This window comes from Akebia trifoliata, chromosome 4, assembly GCF_017979445.1.
Source record: "Akebia trifoliata isolate Shusen 1 chromosome 4, ASM1797944v1, whole genome shotgun sequence".
NCBI classification, from domain to species: domain Eukaryota; kingdom Viridiplantae; phylum Streptophyta; class Magnoliopsida; order Ranunculales; family Lardizabalaceae; genus Akebia; species Akebia trifoliata.
Window position 1 is genome coordinate 23,051,286 of NC_141378.1, and position 10,070 is coordinate 23,061,355.

The following is a 10,070-nucleotide window of genomic DNA, read 5'->3' on the forward strand; positions in this document are numbered from 1 at the left end:
GAACCCCAGTAGCATGCCTGATGTTGTCCCGAACATGCACTTTGCCGGATTTAGCCTCAAGTTGTATTTTCTGAGTCTGTCAAACAACTTTTTCAGATTTACCAGATGATCTTCTTCAATACCAGATTTAGCAATCATATCGTCTATGTAGACCTCCATTTCCTTATGGATCATGTCGTGGAATAAGGCGGTCATTGCCCGTTGGTAAGTCGCCCCTGCATTCTTCAATCCAAATGGCATGACTTTGTAGTGAAAAGTACCCCATGGTGTGATGAATGCAGTCTTTTCCTGGTCTTCTTCAGCCATTTTTATCTGATTATAGCCTGAGAAGCCATCCATGAACGAGAACATGTCGTGCCCCGCTGTACTATCGACTAGAGTGTCGATGTGTGGAAGTGAAAAATCGTCCTTAGGACTGGCTTTGTTCAAGTCTTGGTAATCAACACACATGCGCACCTTCCCATCTTTCTTGGGTACTGGGACGACATTAGCCAACCACTCAAGGTACGTAGAAACTGCAAGAAATCCAGCTTCGAATTGTTTCATGACCTCATCTTTGACCTTAAGTGTCCATTCTGATTTCAATCTTCTCAGTTTCTGCTTGATTGGCTTACTTCTGGAAGCAATTGGCAACTTGTGAACAAAGAGATCTGTATCTAATCCAGGCATATCTCTGTATGACCATGCGAAGACGTCCTGATAGTTTCATAATAGTTCGACCATTTCTTCTTTTTGCTGTGATGTTAATAAAGTTTCGATCTTGACGACTCGTGGGTCCTCTTGGGTACCAAGATTGATTGAGTCTGTATCCTCGATGTTTGGCTGAACACCTCTCTCATGACGTTCTACCAAATCTTTGATTTCTTTGGGTGGGTATTCTATTTTGTCTTCAGACTCTTCTTCTATCCCCATGAGGTCGAAGTTGAGTTCAAGATCGAAATCATACTCGTCCCTTTCAAATTCTGTTTTATCTGGGTACTCATTTGATGAAGACAGATCCCTTGAAAACTTTTTTTTTGGTTTTTGAAAAATATCTATTTTTTTGTAATTTTGAAAGTTTTTTGATTTTTTTGATTTTTGAGAAATTTTTGATTTTTTTGTTTTTTGAGAAATGTTTGTTTTTTGTGATTTTTTGGATACCTGAAATAAGAAGAACAATCATGCAAACTTGTTAATAAAGATAAGGAGCCCCCAAAATAGTCTTTACCCTAGGACGAGGGCTCGTTATGATCCTCGGGCAAATTGATGTCGCTTAACGGCATTTTTTTTTGGAGGCCTCAACAGTCTCAAGAGTTAATAGGAACTCTTCCCAGTTGTGCAATGTCTCCCCTTCTCTGAGGGGGCGGATGAGATGAGCAAGTGATTCATTGGATGATTTGGATGGTGGTTCGAAGATGACCATGATCTCCGATTGATTGTTGTCAGATTGGAGCATAGTCCTTCCCAAGCTCGGTGGGATGATGACTGATGCTCAGTCAATGCCCGTTAAAAAATGTGAGTCTTCTTTTTGGTTGGTAGTGATTTCCACTTTGGTGGATTCTTGAGCTGTCTCTGATAGACTTTTGTTCGAATCCCCATTGAATAGAACATCAATGCCTTCTACGAAGGAGGATTGGGACTCAACAACTGAGTCTTTTTGAATGTGTACTGGTGCGAAATTTACCCTTTTTGACCTTTTTACTGGTTGTGATAAATTGTCGGGTCTGGCATGTGATCTTGGGAAGCTAACACTGATGTGAGGGACTCGGCCCAGATTCCAGATGTTCGGTTCACGGTTTTGCCTTCTCGCTAGTCGAAGTTCTTTCTTCTTTTCGTTCATTTCTGCTATATCCCTTTTTGTGGGCCTAAACCCCAAACCAAAATAAGGATTATGCCTTTTTGCTTCGATTGGTGTAGCTCTTCCTCTTCCTCCCAGTCCTAATCCTTGCTTGGGTCGATAGCCTGCCCTTTTCATGACCCGACCAATCATCAGACTTGTTCTTGATAGCTTTGCCTTTATCTTCTCCTCTCCTTTCTCGATGTGATTGACAGCAGCGAATTGGTATGAATGGTAGAGTGCCTTGTCCTTTGTCATTTCAATATCGATGAATGGCACGTCCGGAGCTCTTTCAGCTGGGATCAAGTTCTCTGCCAGTATCGATATCATTCTCTGCCCCATGATGAATTTGACTCTCTGGTGTAGAAAAGAGGGTACAGCTCCGGCTATATGGATCCAAGGTCTGCCCAATAACAAGTTGAATGTCGTTGGTATCTCCATGACTTCAAATGTTACTTCGAATGTGCAAGGACCTATCGTGATAGGTAAATCCACTTCGCCCAACGAATCCCTTCTTGAGCTGCAAAACCTCGTACAACCTTGTTGTTGGGTTTCACATGCGACCAATAGGCGTTGAGTTTTCGGAAGGTTTCAAGCGGACAGACGTTAAGCGCTGAGCCATTATCAATCAGTACTCTGACGACCATCATGCCCTTGCATATGACCATGATGTTCAATGGTTCGACGTGCCCCGTTCCTTCAAGCATAAATTCGTTCTCTGTGAAGATAATAGGATTGGGGGCCATGATCTGGCCGACCATTTCCTCCAGCTATGCTGGTGAGGTAGTTACAGATACATGTGATTTTCCCAGAACTCTCAGGAATGCCTCTTGGTGCTCTTCCGATTTTTGCATCAGTCCCAGGATACTGATTTGAGCTTGCTGTTTGTTTAATCTGTCCACTATATTATGCTCACTCTTGAAAATGAGCTTAACAAAGTCTACGGCTTCCTTGTCTGTAACTTTCACCTTTTCTTCCGTCTTCTCATCCTTATACAACTTACCTTTTCCCTTCGTTTTCTATTTTTCTTCATCTGTTTCCTCTTTTGCTATCTCTTTGGTTTCTTCCTTAATATTTATCCCATTTTCTGGTAATTTTTGACATTTTCCTGCCCATGTCATATGGCCAATATCAGCCACTATTGTTTATTTCATTGCTTTGACCCCCGTGGTTGTGGTGATAGTGGTCTCATAGCTCCAAGGAACTGCCTGATCGGAGCTATAAGGGAATGGTTTAGGCGAGCGTATGGTTATGGGAGGTGGATCAGGTTACATGTTGAGGATGAGGGGTGGTAGTGGCGATTTGGAGGTAGTGGTAGTAGGAGGAGTTGTGTGAGGGGCTGATGGAGTATATGGAATGACAAGTGGTCGACGTGAGGACGAGGTGTATGGTATATGAAGGGGAGGTCGGGTTGATCCTTGAGGAGTCGACGATGCGTATGGTATAACAAAGGGAGGCCGGGTCAAATTTTGATGATGGGGTGATCCGTAAGGTATGACTAAAGGTGGTCGGGTAGTAGTATTTTGATGAGTGGGATGGATGGTGAGGTCGGCCAATCTGAGTGGTGGTAGTGAATTTTGGGATGGGTTTGTTGCATAATGGTTGACTGTATTAACCGTTGGCATCCTCAATTTCTGGGTTAAGTGGACCCTGATTTTCATCCCAATAGGTGCTATCAGATCCGAAGGGTTAAAGTCGAGTTCTCCGCAGATGACATTTACCTTGTACCCACTCCCTTCCCCATTTTGAGTAGGTAGAGGATTTTGATTGATATTCTATTGTTGGGACGGGTTAGCAGGCCCATCTAGGATGAGAGCCTTCTTATCGATCAAGTTCTGTACTTGATGCTTGAGCTGCCAGCATTGGTCTGTAGAGTGTCCTGATGCACCAATGTGGAATTCTCAAAATAAATTGGGGTTGTATCCTGGCCCTTTGACAGCCTCAGGATTTGGCTGACGTTTTGTAAGATACTCACCCCTGAGTAAGATTGGCAATAATTCCGATAGTGTCATGGGTAACCTGGTAAACACTCTGTTTACTCTGTTGGGTCGTGCCTGCTAGTTTTGCCCGTACAGTGGAGCCTACTGTGCAATCGGTGGAGGATTTGCCCTAAATTGGTTTTGAGGAGGAGGGTTCCATGTTGGCAGTGCTGGTGCCCATGAAGTTGACGGTGCTTGTGGTCTCGGTGCTGGTGAAGGGATGAAGAGGGGGCTGTTCGTTATTGACCTGAGTTTCTTCCCTCTTTTTTTCTGGAGACACTGACTTTTTCTGAAAAGGGATTCCTGTTGTTGTCCCTAGGCTCGTGAAATCGAAGATCAGACCGATTCGGATCCCGTCCTCGACCCGATCCGCAACTTGCACCAGGTTCAAGAATGTGCCTGTGGTGTGCCCTACCAGATGAGTATAGAAGGCATGCCCTAGTGTCGAGATAAACGTAGTGTTCATCTCTTGCTTTGTCATTGCAGGCTTTACTTGTGAGGCGGACTCTCGCCATCTCTGTGCATACTCTTTCACCATTTCCCGTTGCTTTCTTGTCATTTTGGCCATGTCGTTTCAATCTAGCCCCACATTAGTGTTGAACCGGTAATTTTGCCAGAACATTTCGGCTAAGTCTTGCCAGTTCTTAATGAGTGAGTGATCCAGTCCAGAAAACCATTTGAGTGCCGGCCCTGTTAAGCTCCTTTGAAACAACTGCACCAATAACCTGTCATCCTCGCCATACTGACAAATGGATCCACAATACAACTTCAAATGCAACAGCGGATACCCCACTCCGTTATATTTTTCAAATTCTGGACACTTGAACTTGGCTGGTAATTGAGCATTGGGGTAGAAGCACAGATCCTTGAATCGGGTTCCGCTCATAGTGTTGAGGCCCTTCATCCTCCTCATTTCTTCTTGTAGAGATTCGATCTGCTAAGCCAATTTTTCATCTGTTGCATTTTTGGCTTCCATAGCCCTGTACTCACATTCATTGTCGGGAATGACCACGGGGGGTGGTAGATTCTGTGGAATATAGAGCGGAGGCCCCTGGTATTCAGGCACTGTAGGCGGTATTGTGGTCTAAGGTCCCTGTGGAGGTTGCTCGGGTAACTCTTGATTCGACCCGGATGCGTGCTGCTGTATCATTTGAGCTTGTAGGATGCTGGCATTGGCTAACACAGTACTAACTATCTTTTCTTACCTTTCGATTATTTTTAATAGTGCTGTTATTTGCGGGTCGATACCTGACACTTCAGTCACTGGAGGTTGTGTTAGTTCAGAAGAGCTCATGGTGACAATAGACGATCTGAGAAAATAGGGAGGCACTTCTGGCTGCTTGTATTTCTTTCGTTTGGCCACCTGTGGGTATAGACAACCAAGTGTTATTATCTTATTTACAAAAATGAAGATGCATGATGTTTTATTAAGTCAGGTAAAGTTTGTTTATTACGAGTTTCAGTAAAAAGGTAATTTCTCGGCGTGGAGCCGACATTAACACGGAGTTAGTAAAAATGTTTTACAAAAGAATTACATCAGCACGGAGCTGGCATCGACACGGAGTCGACATCAACACGGGGTTGGCATCAGCAAGGAGCTGGCATCGACACGGAGTCGGGAAAACATTTTGAAAGAGTAATTTCATCAGCACGAAGCTAGCATCAACACGAGGTCGGGAAAATATTTTGAAAAGTAATTTCATCAGCACGGAGCTGGCATCAACACGGAGTCGGAAAAACATTTTGAAAGGGTAATTTCATCAGCAGGGAGTTGGAATAGACACGGAGTCGGGAGAACATTTTGAAAAGTAATTTCATCAGCACGAAGCTGGCATCGACACGGAGTCGGGAAAGCATTTTGAAAAGGTAACTTCATCAGCACGAAGCTGGCATCGACACGGAGTCGGGAAAATATTTAAAAAAGGTAGTTTCATCAACACGGAGCTGGCATCGACATGGAGTCGGGAAAATATTTTGAAAAAGATAGTTTCATTAGCACGGAGCTGTCATCGACCCGGAGTCGAGAAAACACTTTGAAAAAGGTAGTTTCTGAGGTAGATCGAGTTGGAACAACCTATGTTTTTGGTGACCTCTAATTCAGTTATTTGAAATCACCGCCGGCCAGGCAGATCTCCAAGGAAGAGGTGGCGCACAATGGCACTCTTAAATCACCTTGTTTCCTAAATAGACGTAGTCTATCCCCCTCGTATCAAAAGGGAAAGATCTTTCTAGGAACCGACTTTGATCAAGGACTGTAATTGGTGCTTTTTGAAATCTAGTTTTGTTTTTTCTTTTTTTGGAAAAGGATTGAATTCCCTTGGACCGATTGATTGGTTGTTTTCTCTGTTAGATCATGGACTTGGTTTGAAATTCGATATAGATTTGGCTTATAGTGGATCTGGGACATGGACCTAGGCGAAACGGATCTAGGTCGTAACCCTGTTAAAAATGGATCTGGGTTGTGGACCCAATTGAAACGGATCTGAGTCCTAAACCCAGTTGGAAGTGGATCTGGGTCATGGACCCAGTCGAAAATGGATATGGGTCGTGGACCCAGTTGGATCGGATCTGTGTCATGGACCCAGTTGGAAATGGATCTGGGTCGTGGACCTAATTGGATTGGACTTGGGTCGTAACCTAGTTGACAATGGATCTGGGTCGTAGACCCAGTCGAAAATGGATCTGAGTCGTGGACCAAGTCGGAACTGGATCTGGGTCATGGACCCAGTTGGAAATGGATCTGGGTTGTGGACCCAGTTGGATTGGACCTGGGTCGTAATCCAGTTGACAATGGATCTGGGTCGTGGACCCAGTTGGAAATGGATCTAGGTCGTAACCAATTGGATTGGATCTGGGTCGTAACCCAGTTGGGAATGGATCTGGGTTGTTGACCCTATCTAGGTCTGATCTAGGTTGTGGACCCATTTGGACTGGATCTGGGTCGTGGACCCAGTTGAAAAATGGATCTGGGTCTTAACCCAGTTGGGTTGGGTCTGGGTCGTGGACCTGATTTAAATGGATGCAAGTGGGGGCCCGATTCAGAACATTGTTTTAGGTCGGAAAATCCGCAAATTCGTCCCCCTTTTTTTTTTTTTTTTTTTTTTGGTGGTACTTTGTCGAAAACATTGATTAATAACCATTTTACATGATTTTTTTTTTAAATTTTGGATTTTCCAAAAAGGATGCTTCCAATATTTGGTCAATGGTAAAGGGGGTGGCTCAAAAATGAACTGTCGAGCTCATATTGTAGGGTCGAGTTCACTCTGGTCCGTGTTAATGGCACGAATGAGGTCTACTTTCTGTCATCCGTGTTTTTGGCACGGATGAGGCTTTCACTGTTTCAATCGTGTTTCAAACACGGATAAGGCATATTCTATCTCAACCGTGTTTGGAACATGGATGACGTACATTTTGGTCTATCCGTGCCATGGACACGGACCAGAATGAAATCCAATTTCTGAAATTTCACAGAACTATTTCTTTGCCCCTGTTTTCCATGTCTCCCCTCACTGTTTTTGCTTTTTCACTCCCTATTTTCTCTTTTTCTTTTGTTTGTGCACATGTATGATGCAACACACTTCCCTTTTCTTACCTAAGGGAAGGAAAATGAGAAAAATAAAAGCATCCTACGATCTATACAACCATGCCTTCTTGGGCTTACACTGTGGGCTCCGAGGCCCGACAACAATAATTGCATAAAACCTTGTTATGGGGGTCGATGTAACATCAAAAACTTGTGTCCTAACTCATCTAGCCGGGCACATGCATGAGTTTAATAGGTGGCTTCAAGACTACCCGATCTTCAAACCTCGATGCATACCGAAGTACACACGTCGTCGATTGGTGATCGGATTTGATGTGTTCATTCCCAATACTTGAAATAACGATCTCAAGCCGTAGAACTACTAAGCATCGGGGTTATGTATATTGAGGGTAGGGTGGCTTGGAAGTGAGGCTATGCTCGCAAGTGCACATGTGCATTTTTTTCATTTCTTTTCATCGACCCCCTTACAAATACATCATACAAGCAACGAAAAATAAATAAATATTACAATGGACCTTGAAACAAAATAGAAAAGGAACATAAGAAACCACAAACAAATCATGTTAGTAAATACAAATCTATGCCCTTTTTTTTTTTTTCAAAATGACCGAGTTGTCACGAGGGATGAGCCATGGGTCTCTAGTGGAGTCGCCAGCTGTACAGATGTAGTTTTCATCATTACGACGACCACATCTACGATGATTTGGAGTCGCCACCATTCAAGTTGTAAGTGGGTGTGAATAGTCACCCGATGTACATTTTTTGTAAAAAGTGACATTTTTGGCGTTAGTGACTCACAATGGATAAGGATTGATCGAACCTAAAGATTCAGGTAAGTGGTTCGGTTGGAGAAAAGGGAAGGTGTTAGGCACCCCTTTCTCCCCGTCAAGTGGCGGTAACCACAACATAATTCTGTCATTTTGATTTTAAGGAACATCAAAAAATAAAGTGCCACGTGTGTGTATTTTGTTCCCTAGATAGGGATTCATTTTTGGCTCGATCATAGGGTCATTTCATTGATGGAAATGACCATTATGAACCTTTAGCCTTGGGGTCCACTCATTTAAAATAAAAATGAAAGAGAAGGAGGGATGTTAGAAGAGGGAGAATGAGAGGGTAAAGAGAAAGAGGGGGGAGTGTGCTTCGAACCCACCTTGTATCTTTGATCTCCTTTTCTTCTTCTTCTTCTTCTCCTTCTTCTTCTTGAGTCCTTAGTGAGTTATGAGAATGTAACTCATTTTAAATTGGTATGAGGAAGTAGTGAAGAGATGAGTAGAAAATGAAGAGTAGAGAGTAGAGTAATTTTTGTGAGACTTTTTAAAAGGTTTTTTTTAGTGAGAATTGGGAACCATTTTTGGGATGAGGGGAGGAGTATTTATAGTGTTTGGAGGATGGTTTGAGAGGTATAATGGGGTTAAAGGTTGAGAGAAGAGAAAATGGCATGGATTTTAGAAGTGAAGGGTATGAAATTTGAAGTGGGATTGAGGGTAATTTTGTAATGAGTAAAAATGGGTGAGGTTTTGATCAAAATGATTTGGATCTTACCCAAACCATTTGGGTGAAGTGTTTGGTGAGATGAGATGATGGGTGTTTAAGAGAGTGGTTGATTGATTGAGTGGTGTTTGGTTTAAGAGAATGGAGGGTGTAAGAAGGTGGTCGGGAGGGTGAGGGAGATGGTGACATGTGGCAAGATGTGTGGATTTTAGGGGTTTAGATTTAATTGATGGGAGAGATTGATTGTTTGATTTGAGAGAATGGGTATAGGTTTAGGTTGTAGAGATGGGTTTATAGGAGATGATGATGGTAGATTAGGGAGAAGTATGATGATGGTAGGTTAGGGGGAGGTGTGGGTTGGAGGTGTTTGATTTGAGAGAATAGGGGTTAGGGAGTTATGAGGGTAGGTTAGGGGAGGGTGTGGGTTGATGTGTTGATTTGAGAGAAAAGGTGATGGGTTGATATGTGGGTAGATGAGGTTTAAAGAGAATTAATGGGGTAGGTAGTTGGATGAGGGAGGTGAGATTGGGTGATGACATGTGTCATCTTTTGATGATAAAAGAGTGATTGGTTGATGTGGGTTGTGGTTTATGGGTTAGGGTTGTGGGTTGGATAATGAATTAGATATGGTTAATGATTTATGGGCTTTGTAGTATTGAGCTTGGGTTTTAGAAATGATTTTGGATTTTAGGGATTGGTTGATGGTTATTTTGGAATAGATTTGGAGGGTGTAGGTTGGTTTTAGATTTTAGGTGGTGTGGGATTAGGTTTAGGTTAGGGTTAAGATGAGGAAGATAGATTTTGAAGAATTGAGGGTTTATGGGCCTTAGGTGGGCTTAGGTTTTTTTTCGGATTCGAAGATGGAGCGGTGAAGGGATAGGTGTGGTAGGCGTCCCAAGTCTCGTTTTTTTTTTTTTTATTTATTTTTTTGTGATTTTTGAACTCATTGATTTGATCAGAAATGCCACGTGTTGGCAAATCGAGCTTTTTGGGCCCGTTGAAGGATTTTATCGATTTTTTTGGATGTAAGCGTGGAGCGGTGAAGGTTGGGTCATCATAAGATGGGTCTGATCCCTTTGGTGGGTCCTTTAGACCATTGGGTGGTCTTGGGGACCTTGGTTCAATGAAATTGTCACTTTTTCTCTTTGGGTCTTTGAGGCCCGTTGGCCTATTTTGTTGGAAGATCGGTATTTCGAATGGAGCGGAGCATGCCGAGCTTTTGGTGGACCTACTAACC